Source organism: Zonotrichia leucophrys, chromosome Z (assembly GCF_028769735.1).
Source record: "Zonotrichia leucophrys gambelii isolate GWCS_2022_RI chromosome Z, RI_Zleu_2.0, whole genome shotgun sequence".
Lineage (NCBI taxonomy): Eukaryota > Metazoa > Chordata > Aves > Passeriformes > Passerellidae > Zonotrichia > Zonotrichia leucophrys.
The window spans coordinates 39,045,561-39,060,592 of record NC_088200.1 but is presented as its reverse complement, the minus strand read 5'-3'; the positions used below and the strand labels follow the sequence as shown (position 1 = coordinate 39,060,592).

The 15,032-nt window shown below is 37.0% G+C and overlaps 1 protein-coding gene across 1 annotated transcript in view; it reads left to right on the top strand.

Moving 5' to 3' along the window:
• Window positions 1-15,032, top strand: part of GLIS3 (GLIS family zinc finger 3) — a 155,733-nt gene that overhangs the window by 40,893 nt on the left and 99,808 nt on the right. The gene's annotated exons all lie outside the window — the stretch shown is intronic.

The window sequence follows — 15,032 nt, the reverse complement described above, 5'->3', positions numbered from 1 at the left end:
GAAACTGAGAAGTGTTGAGCATTTTTTAAGGCAGTTGTTTGTTCTACTACTAAAAACCAAACCCACATACCTGTTTCCATTAGTACATTAGGAATAAATCCCATAATAATTTTTCTTTTCACAGATTCTGTCAGTGAGCGTTCAACTCCTGAAGTCATGTTTTTCTAGCAAGAAAAATTTCTTAGGGCCACTGCAAGTCAGTCTAACACATAGGTAGTCACATGGGTTAATAATCTGGCTGTAAGCAGTTTGTGCTTGGTCTCTAGTGCACCATCTATAATCTCTGTAATACAGATTCTTGAATTGCCTTACATATAGTCTGTATTTTGGGTGACCATGAGCTTAACCTAAGTGCTTATTTAGTGTTGTCTGACCGCAACCTCAGTTTTGAGTCCACAGCATAAATTATAATGGATATATAATTTCTAGGAATAACCGCTGATTAAAAAACATATGTTTACATGTGGTGAATTTAAATTAATGATTGGAATCTATATCAGTGTATGTGCTGCTGAAATTTTTTTTTTAGCATGATGTAGATGTTTGCTTGTAGAGTTAAGAGAAAAAGTCTGTTTCTTTTACTTTTGTTTTTTCAAAGGGCTAGCATCCTGCAGGATAGAGTGGATATCTTTCCAGATTTCCGTCCTTTTCCATCCGCATTTAAAGAATATAGTAGAGATTGTGTTGTGATGCTAGAAAGGCTTTTTATCCTTCCCTTTTGTCACACCAGAGTCTTAACTCAGGCTCTCTGCTTTCTGAATATTTTTGTAAATTCCATAATATTCTCTTTCTGCTCTCTGTGTATATTGGATCGGGGTATACCATTAATTTCAGTTCTTCCTCAAGGATTTCTCATCATCTTTATGGGAAGAGAGAGAATGAGGAAAAAAATTACTATGAGTCAAGAAAGTAATTTTTTAAGGGAATATCATGTGTAATTAAAGATAAGAAGACAGACATCAGCAGATGAGTAAGGACAGACAACGGGATGAAGAAAGAGGGTAGGAATGATGAAAGAGCACTGAAAAAGAGTAAATCCAGAAACCCAAGGTCTTTAAAATAGAAGAATTATGATGAAGGATCCTGTGATACTGGAGAAAACACTGTGTTGGTAATACACTAAACTCACTGCCCTCCCTGTTCAGAAAGGGTGCTTACAATGACCTCCTGATTATAAAGCCTCCTTGAGGCATCCTTAGCTTTGAAGATCATTCACTGATGATAAGTAATATCATCAGTGGATGAGTGGATGACGTATTTCTTATGATAAACTTTTCAAATGAGTGGATAAGGTATTTCTTATGATAAACTTTTTGAGATTACTAAGCCAAAACTAAACCCTAAAGCACACCAAGTCTTGCTGTGTCACCAAAATATAAGAGGTGTCTAGATCAATTTCTCAAAGAATCATTGTTTTTTAAAGTGTGTTTAATATTACTGAACTGAAGCAAGCATTGCTGAATAGCTCCAAGAAGTTTGTGTATCAGAAGCAGTGCCCACATACTTACCTTTCCTTCCTGCTGAGAATTGTAATTAAATGTAGAAATACTGAGGATGATATGAAAACCCTTGTAATGTGAGTGTAAATCTGGAACATACGTCCCCTTTATTGGAATAAGCAAGCAAATATGGCATTCTTTAGCACGGTTTGAATGAAACAACTTGTTGCTTTATTCCTTTATCATTTCACAAATGGTGCGAATTTGGAAAAATGTATTTGGCTTTCTAATGTCCAGCAGCCATACTTTCTTGATATATTTAGAAAATTACTTCAGTCAGACATCATACCTTTCTCACCAAGCAGTGAAATTTGCAATCATATCCATGCCATATAAGGTTTCAAACGGAGATTTTAAGTGAGGTATTTGAGAGAACATTTTGGGCAAGATGATAATGAAGAATGGCTTCCAAATTAATAAAAAAAAATTACACTAAAGAAATCTGAAAATTTTCACTAAACCTCTACGAATTTATGCTTTTAAGTACAAAATCAAAACAATCAATTTATAATCTTTTTGGTCCATTTAGAATATTTCTAAAATTTATTTTCTGTTTCTAGGTGTAGCATGCCTGTTTCTCTGAAATTACTGAAACTAATAGTCTCTATGTCCACTGTAGTCTAGTAAGAGGAAGTCCAGTAGAGCAAGCAGGAAAAGGGAGGGAAAAGTGGCAAGAATACAACTATTATATTAATTAACTAGATTTAGTGTAAAGAATGGGACAGAAGTATTAAGTCATGGAGAAGAGCCATCTTCATGTAATCTATCAAGACATCCTGTAATCAAAGGCAGGCGCGGTTGCATCCGTCATCATACTGCCATCACACTCTAATCTTTGTGTAATCTTTGTGCACGTGTTGGTGGTTCAAGAACAACAGTTTGCAAGACACAGTCTTCTCATTGAGCAGAAATTGCAGTGAGTCCTAGGCAATATACTTGTCATGTCAGTATATTTACTTGCCAGTGTTGTTTATTTCTGTACTGCTGAGCATTGAAAGTGTATTGTCACACGTTCTGTGCATCCCTAAGGATTGCTGTGATATACAGTGAGCTTTACATCAGCAAGATTCATGAGATTTCAGTAATTTTTAAGGTGAAGGTTACTTCTATGTTGTATTGTAATAATAGTAGAGATAACATGAAATTAGATACACAACTTCATAAGCTGAACTTCGTAACATAATTTTGTTCTTCTCTGTTATTGTTTTGTGCCAATGAAGTCATGTAGTTCAGAATAGACTTGCAGGACAGCTAGGACTTCAATACTTGATATGCTTATCCTTAAAACCAGAACCATGCTTATAGTTAAAATCAGTCAAGTGACCTCAGCATTTGTTTTGCCACATCTGAGTTAATATATATTCATCTATGTAACAAAAATTTAGGGCAATTTTAAACTAAAGCTGCAAGTGATATTTTACTCTTTAGCTCCTGCTTGTTCTAGATGAGCTGTCTTCTTTGATTCTTCTTTGATAAGATAAAAGTGTTGACGGGTGAATAATAATAAAATATCAGCGCATAAAAACATGTGACAATCAGGATAATCCGATCCAAACTTAAAGAATAGCAAGTCTTTAAATAGCTATAAAAATGCATTGGGCTCCCTTACTGTTCATTAAACATCTTGCATGTTCTATTCTAAGTTACATCACCGGGGAAGCATTCTTCTTTTCAGTAAACTGGTTTAGTGACTAGAAAAATTATTCACAACATAATAGTAATAGTAGTAATAATAATAATAATAATAATAATAATAATAATAATTATTATTATTATTATTATTATTATTTTATTTTTATTATTATTATTATTATTTAGTGTCTGCTCCTAAGCTTCTTCATATAAAGTAGATATAGCATGTTCTAATGTGTTGTATTTATCTATTAATCTGTGAATTTGCTTGTACTTTGTCAGAATAAGTCAAAAAAGAAAAAATGCGAAGAAAAGTTCATATTGAAGTGCAAGTAGTAAGTACAACAGTGGCTGAGATATAATCTGGAACATTTGATAGCAATTATCTCACAATGGCATTTGAGGATTCCACAGATTTTGTTTGAATTAGAAAAAGTCTGAATTCCCTTTAGCTGTTGAAACCTCAGAGTAGCAATTGGCAAATGCTGACCTTTGTTCTCTTTGTCTCTACCTGTGAGCTAATTTTCAACTCAGGTTCCCTTCTTTTATAGTGAACATTTTTACTTTTTAAGTTCAGCTCCAATAAGAGCTATTTAATTAGTCTTATTGTCCTGCTATCCAAACATTAAGCTTAACACACTTACTCTGATACAAGCAGCAACAGCATGATGTTAGAGATAAGTTCAAGGCTCACACTTCACAGCTTTATTCAGATGCTCTAAGAATGCTTCCCCTTTTGAGTCTGAGTTCACTCTTGCTGCTTTCTATAAACTCTGAGCTGTGCTACAGCCCAATGCCTTTAGTATTGATAGTACTACATGTCCAAACTTTTTTGGTGCAGCTGTTTGATGTCATATAAACCAATAAAATTGCTAGTATTCCTGTCAGATTTAAAGCAACATCCATTTAACATTTGCTAAATACCTGAAATCATCCCACAACACATCTGTAAAGAATGTAAAACAGAATGTATGTGAAAAAAAGAATATACTTCTTTAATGTTTTTTTTTTGAGACACAAGCAAACTTCCTTAGGTGAGCATGAGTGCTTGGATGGAAGTGTGTATGTGTGCTCTTTGAAGAACATGTCCTTGGAAAATGTGGAAATTTTGATTAAAACCAGAAATGCATCCTGTAAAAATGACTGGGATTTTTTTTTCCATCTTTAGGCTTTAGCATTGTGTCTTCATATAGTATCTTATATATGGCATGTGCAAATATTTTGATTACAGTATATGCCATGTTTCTTGATAAGACCATATCACATGCTATATTGCATGGAACTCTTGATAAAAAAGAAACGATAAAAAAATTTGAATTTGTTCTTCCTCATATGCTTGCAGAAGACCTTCCCACTATGCTAAAATAGCATTTGAGCGCTTTGTCCTAAGCAATGCCACAAGAAAGGTAATTCAATTGTTGAGTCAATTTGCTGAAAATTAGAAAGAGCTAAATTTACACTTGCCTGTTGCTGATTCTTTCCCTAACTCAGTAAACAAACTGAAACAGAAATAGCACAGAAAAAGCAGAGATGTATGATTAATTAGACTATATCATGTGTATGGATACAGAAAGTTGCACTTTAGTTGTCTGTTATAAAACTAAGCCTCTCTAGCTCTCACAAGTTTGTGCAATATTAGTGATCTTCTGGTCATGGTTATGATGTCTTAGCTGTTTAAAGAAAAAGTTAATTATGAATTCTGGGTGTGCCTCTCCAAACAGCTCAAGCTTATGTGATCATATCAGATGGCAGCTAGCCCAAACTAATGAATTTTGCCTCTCAGCACTTGTACTAATTATCTTTCAGTATTGTCCTTTCAGTATGAAATATATACTGTGTTCATGGTTCAAAATGTAATGATGGGTGCTTTTACTTTTTCTGCTGAAGATGCACAACTTGCACTTGAGTTCAGTGAGGACAAGAGGGCTTCTGGTACTCAGGGTACTGAGTCTCAATAGCAGAACATCTCTTTAAGCAATCAAAAATTGCAGAGCAAGCTCCTTTCTACATGTAAATGATGACAGTGAAAAATGGTAGCCAGAGAGCCCGTGTTTTAGGTTTCAGAATAAAATGTTTATGAAATACCTAACTTCTTTTTTTCTTCTAATTGACAATTGATTTTGATGTTAAGTATTTGACTCTGATTTTTTTTGCCTTTTGACTTATAGAATGGAAAAATTTAAAACAGAACTTTAATGAAATTTTGCAAACCGACATATTCTTAGTTTCATTGTAATCCAGAACATGAATGTGAAGCATCCCAACATAAAAATGATCATTCCTGATTGCAGAAACACTTATGTTTGTATGGAAGGGTTTCTAATTTATTACCTGTCTGTGTTTGTGGATAGGCACAAAAATATATTTTATTTATTTTTATTTCCCTGTAGCATAATTTTAATGAAATATAATTTAGATGTTTTTATTGCTACACCAAACTATAAATAAATGGTAAAGTTAAAGCAATGAAGAATTCTTAAATTTCATATACATCAAGTAAGGAATCCTAAAACATAATTTATGTCTACCAAAATTTCAGGTACAAGAAATTTGGAGGGTGTTCTGGTGTTGGGTTCTTGGTTAGTTGGATTTGGATACACATTTTGGGTTTTTCTTTGTTTTTTAAACTTAGGTTTTAAACTAGAAAATTACTTGAATTCAAACCTGAGAGGGTGGGGGGAATGGGGCGAGTGTTACTGTTGATGGTTTGGAGCATCTTTGTGTGAAGATAGGATTACTCTCCAAGTCATGAAATCTTTATAGATAACTTCTGCTCTTTCCTGCTAATTTTCTTTTGTCTTTCCACCATCCTTGTTTGGTTGGTGACGGGCCTCTATCAGGAACAGAGTCAGTAAACCTTGAAACTTTCCATTTAGTGATAGAAAAGGCTAACAATATCTGACAGGAAAACAGAAAATGCAAGTTATGATACAGTTACAATAGCAACAGACAGGGACCTTTCCCAGAAAATATGATTTTGTTTTAAAGCAAGGAAGAGAGAAGTGGAGGGAACAAGTTAATAGATTGTGCCATCCATTGCAATGTTACTCCTTCAGAAAGGAAATACAGCTTTACTTAAAAGTAAACACACTGTCGGCTTTATTCAGGTGATTGACACTGATTTTCTAAGGATTAGGAGTTTAATTAACGTTTCTGGTGTTCTGTGGAAAACTTCTCAGACACCTAAGTCTTATGGTATATCAGTGAACATAGGCTTTAAATCCCAGGGCTGAGCATTAAGCTGCATAGAACAATCATTGGATTACTTGTACCAAGCAGTTAGGAAATGGAAAAATGCCAAATAGCTTTTTTACTAAATATGTTCAGTGCACTACGTATATTGAAGTAGGTTGAAAGCCAAACACAAATGTATGCTGAAGCATTTGTACATCCTGAGGCACTCTTTGACATTTTTTCATTACTCAGATTTAGTATAAGATACTGTTACTGGCTTAATGCTTAAAGGACTCAAGGGAAGGGACTGGTTCTGTTTTAATGAATAAGTTGCAAAGCTATAGTCTTGTGGACTTCAGTGAGATTTGTCCAGGAGGAATCATGCTCAGTTCAGTGATTCCACTGATTTCTATGGCGTGTCTGGAGTCACAGAGGCATTTAGGTTGGCCTTTAAGATCACAGAGTCCAGCACTTGGGAGACCAGAACAACCCCCCTTCGTTACAGTTTCCTTTTGGAAATTGTAGGGAGCAATGATGTCTCTCCTGAATCTCAAGCACAGTAGTCCAAACTCTGAGAAGACAAGATTAATCTTGATTCACTCTGATCCCTGAAGCAATTCTGTCTTATTGCTATTATAGTCCCAATTAGCTGGGGTGGCATTTAGCAGATGCTAAAATCTTGTTTGCTTTTACAGATACCTACTTGCAGGGTAGGTTTCCAGAGAACTTTGACTGAATAAGGGTTAAGCGCTGTTCAGAACATGATTGTAGCAGGATGTCCCTGTAAGTGGTTGAAACAGGCACCTTGAACAAGGATGTTACCAAATACAGCCAGTGCATTGGAGTGCTCTGTCACAGAAACATGGTTGCTGTTCATCTTAGGCTAACAAGGTTTGAATAACTGCTGAACAAACCTTTCTGAACAGCGTGCGTGGAAACAGGGTGGTCTTTTTAGAGCTCATCACTGTGAAGGTTCAGTCTGTGTCTGTGTAGAGTGCTGGACTACTTAAGAAAAGCAAATTCAGAAAGGAGCTAGTGAGGATGCTGTTGTGTCTAGAACTGTAGTGGTCTGTTGTAGCATCAGGGTTTGCTAAATGTTTTTATAGCCACCTGGTGATTGTTTTCTGATACCACTCAGAATGCTTATTTTTCCTGTCAATTAAAGACTGTTTCAATTTAGGGTTGATATTTTCTTACCATTGTTTTTACGGATATACAGCAAATTTATTCCATGAGTATTCAGCTCTTGAGAATTAACACTCATAATTGCAGAGTTCAAGGCCACAAGTGAATCATTTTAGAGAAATGTCACTGTGGTAAGAAATTTTTTTATGTGTTGTTTCTTCATGAAATGTTGAAATCTAATCTTTCTCAGCTGTCCATGAAACAGTGTGCTTGATAAATAGAGTAGTTGTAAATAATTTCCCACTATCTCTTTTTATCTTTTTGAATGCTCTCTGTCGGTCACCAACTGGCACAAGCTTAAGTCAAAATCACAGCACGCCTTTATGTGTATTCTTGGTACAATTCTATAAATACATTAAAAGAGCATAAAATTAACATTCTTATGCTCTTTACTGTATTCTTTACTGTTAAACATTTGCAGAATTGCCTCCAAGGTTAATCAGATGTTAACATCATGCAATACCACTTTTTTTCAAGGTCTGCTGTACTGTCAAAGGATGTCTTTTCCTAATAACATTCAGATTTCTGTTTTAAGAAGTTGCAGCTATGCAAACAAGCTTATCTGGGCCAACAATAAAAAAATAATTGATTTTAATTAGGAATTGTCACATTGCAGAAAAAGACAAGGCTGCTTTTGTTCTATGAAAAGCCTGCTTTGCCTGCTTGCAAAAATGCATGGATTTCTTTCCAATGGCTTTACATAATTGGTATGACAAAGGTTCAGTCCTGTGATTCCTAAAGTTTCCAAATGATTCAGACATACTTGTCCAACTTTGTTTTTTGTATTTGATGGTAATCTGTAAGTTGGTACATGGCATGAACATGAGGTCTGCTTTGTTTGTTTAAAGGAACAGGATAAACTGAATTAGAGAATATTTATGTTGAGACTGCTGAAATTATTGAGACCACATTTTAAAAATGAGCCAGTGTAGAGAAAAAAGGCTGCTCAGCTCTGACTGTGTCACAAGGACTCTTGAGTTTTGAATGACTGGATAAATGTGGTCTGAATCCATTATGTAAATTAACAACGTGAGCTGCTAAGTTGTGCCGCTGATTTTATGCCTGCACCAGTGAAGCAGGTCCAGTGTCACATAAGTTGTCAAGGAGACATAAAGATTGAGCAAATACTGTAGGAATCATTATAATTGATAGCCCTGTGGGCACGGTAACTGAAAATATGCAAGACATTCTCAATCAAACTCAGGCTCTTAAAGTCAGTTAAATGAATCTCTGTGAAGCCTGGGTTGGGAATGTGGCATTTCACTGAATCAGTGGAGAGTTTGGCTCCAAATTAAAAGCAAGCTGTTTGAAGGATTGTTGACCTGCTTTAATTTTGAGAAGGTTCTCAAAAGTCTGTGATGCAAATTTGTGAGAGATGACATTTTCTCCAAAGGCAGATGTTCGCTGCTTCTAGTTCTGATTGTTAGAGTAGCTGAAACACCACTGAATGCAACACTAATCTTGAATACGAAGTCCGAATCATCACAGATCTTGAAAAATGGTGATGGCCTCTTTGGACACTCATCTCCCATCATCCTTCAACTATCTACAGTGAAAACTTTTAGATAGTATTTGTAAGGCTTAGAAGACAGCAGAAATAAACTTATCATAGCAAGTTCTGTTTACTAACTTCAGTTCTTCTATCATCGTCATAGTAGTGGAGTACCTTATTTTGTTCCTTTAGGAGGGGAGAGATGGGTCGCTGAATCCATCAACATGGCTTTTGCAGCTGAACTAAGGTTAAAACGTAAACGTTGTGTTACTTTATATTGTATTTTACTGGTGTGATAGGTCCTCTGTTACCATCAGGCAAAAGTGGTAACAGCAAGGAAATGGTACACCTGGACACTCTTTGAACCTGAGGGAGATAGAGAAGGCTAAAGTGACCTGAATAAGGGGAATTCTATGTTGCTTATGTGGAAGAGGACAGTGATCATCCAGCCCTTGAAGACTTACATGGCTGTGAAGTTGTGACACAATTTTATGTCCAAGATGTTAGGAATATTTAAAGAGGAACAAAAGATAGAAATGAACTGCTTTGGTAAGGATAAATGAGAACTTGTTCCAGTGAAAATACAATCTTTATAAAGGAAGGAGAGTAAGACAAAATGGTGCTCTATTTCTATTCCCCGCCAAAAATCTAGTAGGCTATCCATCTCTCTGGCATTACCTTGAGATAATGTTTCTTTCTTTAATAGTGGATATGTGATATAACTGAGAAGCATGAAGCCTTAATTGGCTCAGAGAATGGAAAACAAGCTTGCAGCAGGGTGAGGCAGCTGCATGTTCCAGAGGTAATGGTGGAGTCATGTCTTGGGTATGAATACAGGGAGCATGTCTAGGAGTGTAGGGATGTTGAATATTTTTGCAACAGACTGCTTGTGGCAGAGGCTGGAGACGTGCTGTGGTGTGTTCTCTTAGATAACCTGCTGCTTGCATGTGGTATTTCTCCTGCTACTTGTTTCTCCAGAGGATGAGAGGAAGGACATGGTTGGGTAGTTTGACTTTGACAAGTTGTCACAAGGAAGAGGAGAAAATTAGGCTACAAGGCTTTACCTCGTGTGTGATGAAGACAAAACGCGAATTTGAGGCATTTGTGTTTTATGCATACTTGAAATTTGCATTATTTTTCTCAATTTTTAACCCTTATAGACAAGATTCAGTCACTTTGGTACTAGTTGTGAAGGTTTTCGGTCCTTGAACATTTCTGTGTAGAGGATGCAGGCCGCAACACTAATCCTGGATATGTGGTATTTGGATCTATTCTGGATTGTATTTAGCAAGCTCAGAGTTTAGGAAGAGTCAGCTCACTTCTGTGTCTTTAAGACTGATAGGTACAACGTTAGCAATCCCGACAGCCTCCCTCCATGTACTGATAAGCCATAAAACATCATCTCTAAAATGGTGGAGGAAATCAAAACATGGTTATTTTGTTTTACCTCTAGAGTGACTCCAGGGAAGATACAAGAAAAACTCTGTTGAAGCTTTAGAATCTGACTCGTCGCTGTGGGTTTGGTAAAGATGCTGTGTATTCCATCAGTTCTCATTCCTACTGAAAGGCTTTTTTTAAAAGCAAGCAAACCCAAACCCTACTTTTAAAAATTCCTTTGTGTGGAAAGAGAGGGCTGAATTAAATAGCTTGAACTCTTTAATATTTGTATAGTACTTGGGGTTCTTTGCATTAACTTATACAGTATTTTGGTTTCCTTGGCCAGTAGGTTTCCCAGAAACTGAACAGTGCAGGTGAAGTAACTTTATTTCTGAAGTTAAATGTGTAGGCAAAATGCAATTTCACTAAATGAAAGGGGGACCTCATTTACTGACAGGTAGTCTTTTCTTTTAAAGTTGATTAAAATCTTTACAAACAAAAATGTTTTGACTTGAGTCACAGAAAAATAATTATCCATTCTATACATTCACAGTAATTTAAATTTTTCAAGGTCATGATCCCATAAAACATTATATCATTGCTGTCACAATCTCTACTCCAATCACCACTTCAAAAACAAATGTTGAGGAAGAAAATAATTTAAATGTATTGTTTTATTTAAAGTTGCTCAGGAAGTTGTGAAGCGTTCAACCAGATTAGAAAAGGCACATATATTTTGGGAAAGCTAAAATAGTAAATGGAGCACACGCGTCCCTGTTAAGGAGCAGGCACATTTATTAATTAATTCTTTATCTTCCTGTACTATCTTCATCTAGGTCTACCTGCAGGGTAAGATAAAATGCTCTGTTCTGCAGGTCTGTCTTCTGGTTGTGGTCATACAGGTCTGCTAGCAACTTTTGTTCATTCAAACTTGTTGATAAGGAAATCTGAAGAACAACTTCTTAATTTAGAGAAAGTATTATAGTTTTCTTCATTTACTGATAACATTATGTGCAAAATTTTGTCGTGTGAGGTGATCTAGTCTACAGTTATGGGCATTCAATTTCAAATGATTGTATTACCTGAGCTTTGCATGTTCCTGGTCCCTGCGGAGCCATGGTAAATCATAGTTTCTGAACACTTAGTCTGTTACAGCTCCTGAGTTCACATATACATTTTGTTTCCCTTTTTGAGCTTATTTCCTTTTTACTGTTTGTATACATACAGTACACAATAATTAATAGTTAGTAACTTGTGAAGTGTTAGTACCTTTTTGGTTTTCAAGTGTACCTCTTAACTGTGTAAGTGAAGGAACAGTCAGATTTGTGTAACATCCTCTGTGGGATTCAGTAAGCCTGGTCTCTAAAATACATGTAGTTCACAGAATCACAGAACTGGTCAGGTTGGAAGGAACCTCAGTGGGTTGTATGCACAAGCAGACTATGTCCAGACATTCTTGAATATTCCCCCATGAGGGAGACTCCGCAGTCTCTCTGGGCAGTCTGTTCCAGTGCTCAGTCACCTGCACAGTAAAGAAGTTCTTCTTCGTGTTTAGAAGAACTGTGCATCAGTTTCTGCCCACGAGTCCATCCTCTTGACACTCTCTCTTCAAATACATAAACACATTAATGAGATCTTCTATCATCCATCTCTTCTCAAGGCTAAACAGGCACAGCTACCCCAGTCTTTCCTTGTAAGAGATGGTCCAGTCCCTTAATTGCCTTCATTCCCCTCCACTGGATCTGCTTCAGGAGCCCCATGTCTCCCCTGGGCTGAGGAGGCCAGGACTGGGCACAGCACCCCAGGTAAGGCTTCACCAGGGCTGAGCAGAGGGAAAGCATCCCCTCCCTGACCTGCTGTCAGTGCTCTTCCTAATGCCCCCCATTGGCCCTCTTGGCCACTAGCACACTCCGCTGGCTCATGGACAATGTGTTGTCCACCAGGACATTCAGGTCCTTCTCCACAGAGCTGCTCCCCACCAGATCAGCCCCCAGCCTCTGCTGGGTTATTCTTCCCCTTGTGCAGGACCCTGCATTTGTCTTTGTTGAATTTCAGACAGCTGTTCTCTGCCCATGTCTCCAACCTGTTGAGGTCCCTCTGAAGAGCTGCACAATCCCCTGAGGGCCACTTCTCCCAGCTTTGTGTCATGAGTGAACTCACTGAGGATGCATCTGTCCCTTTATTGAAGTTATTGATGGAACTGGACAAGTTTTGAACCTTTGGAGACACCTCTAGAGACAGACCTCCAAACAGACACTGTGACACTCATTATGACTCTCTGGGATCTGCTGTTCAGCCAGTTTTCAATCCACCTCACTGTCCACTCACCTAGTTCACACCCTCTGAGTTTATCTTTGAGGATGTGAGAGACAGTGTTGAAATACTTGCTAAAGTTGAGGTAGGCAATATCCACTGCTCATCCTTCAACCATCCATGTACTTGTTTCATTGTGGAGGCAAGCAGGTTGGTCACTGTCATGGTTTTGCAAAACCAATAGTCACACACACCTTTGCTGTGAAGACTGGAATGACATTTGCTTTCTTCCAGTCCTCAGGCACCTCTCCTGATTTCTACGACCTTTCAAAACTGTGAGCAGCCCCACAATGGTGTCTGCCAGCTCTCTCAGCATTCATGGATGCATTCCATTAGGGCCCATGGACTTGTGGATGTCTACTTTGCCTAGGTGATCTCTAACCCAGTTGTCTTTGACCAGGAGAAAGTTTTCCTTGCAAAATTCCTTGCCCTGGTTTCCTGGGCAAGAGATTCCTAAGAGCTGGTCTTGTTAGTGAACATGGATGCAAAGAAGGTGTGCATGATTTTTGACTCATGTATGTGATTAGCTGCATATTTTGGTGAGAAAAATTTTGAAGCACATTATAACTGATAGAAGAAAAGCAATTGTTGAAAACTGGGAGTACTTTTTTCTAGTTAGTTGTGGCCTGGAATCACTCAAATTTATACATTGGTCCTTATGGTGAAAAAACCTGAACCTTACAATAGATCAAGTGTTTGATCATGCATAAGAACTTTTCAGCTGTGTGAAAACAGAGAGAAGGGCAGAGAAGCAGCAAAGAACTTGAGCACTTTCCTTACATCAAAGATACTCAGGGCATTTTTATTGTGTTTTCTGAGGGGCATTGAGCGTTTGAAGCATTGAGCGCAGAGAAATGCCCCTCCTACTGTCCTTGAAGCTGGCCTCTTAGAAAAATGTCATTATCACCTGGAACAATTTACTGGCTATATTCAGGAGGTCATGTGGATTTTATCATACCATTATTTCATTATTTTAGGGAAATTAATGAGATGCATCCTGATAAGCATCCAGGTGTATGGTGCATGGCTCATACACCTATATCGCAGGGTATGCATCTTAGGAAATGTGAAGTTTTTACTCACTGGTTTTTCCTGAGTCCAGAGATAGTTGCAAATTGCATTCTTATGTAAAGAAGCTGTTCAAAACATGTTTTGATTAGTTTTGCTTCATATTGTGTATATAAATAGACATTTTGATTTTTTAGAATTCCATTTTTTCTGAAAGCCCTATTTTTGTTTTTTATAAATGTCTCTTCATAAAATATCTCTTGTATAAAGTATCCTGGCTCCCTTTACTGCCTGTTAGAACAGCAAATTAAGTATCTCAGTCTTGGCTACTTGACAAGTGTATGCTCTTCATGGCTTGTGGTAATAAAAATATGATAGCCTTACTATGGATGCCCTTTGGTTTAAGTGGTGATGTATCGGAATACCCACATGTTAAGGAGAATCACAAGTTTCTTTCTTATCTGTTATGAGGAATTATACTGTCTGACATGCATGGCAGAACATGAATTAGATTGCTAGAGGTATATTGCAAAGTAACACAAGTTTGAGCCATTACAAAGTAGTTAAGTTGGAAGACTAAGCCTTTCATAGATAATGGATTTCTTTTGAGAAATTTGGGTGATTCAGAAATATTTGAACAGAAATCAATCAGAAGTATCACCACACCCTGTAAAAATAGCTAAAGCTTATTCTGCTATGGCTGTAAGCAAGAGTCTCATCTAGCTAAACTTGTATCAAAATTCAGCTGGTAGTGGGAATTGTATATTTTAAATGAAGCCAAGTAACAAAACAGCATATGCTGTCCTGTCATTTGACTTTTTCTAATAAATATGGCTGTTATTGCTTAACATACTTAGGTTTTTATACTAATTCTGGAGTATCTGCTTAACAGCTCTTCATTTATTAATATATTAGGCATATATTTTCCCTTAATTGAACACCTGTCATCGACAATATAATAGCACTCTGAAACATGGGTGCGTTTAGCATTTCTGTAAACACTGTCAAATGTTTTTAAAATGCCTTTTTAAATTAGTTGCAAATAGAAGAAAATACCTCTATGTTTCAAGGGCTGGTAGCCTCTCAAAGAGAGGCAAAACCAGATTTCTCACTTCAAGAAGGAGACCATTGATGGGAATGACAGAAAAATGCATAATCGAGTTTTCCTCACCTGCAGCATAGAACAGGAGCTACAAGGCTTGGCTGACTCTGGATTAGTATTGATTGCTGACTTTTTTTAAAGGCATGTCTGCATTGTGTTTTGTCTGTTGAAATAAGCACTGTTAAAGGCTTAGTTTGCAGTCAATTAATCTCCTAAAATAATTTGTTTGCCTGATCCTGTTGCCAGATGC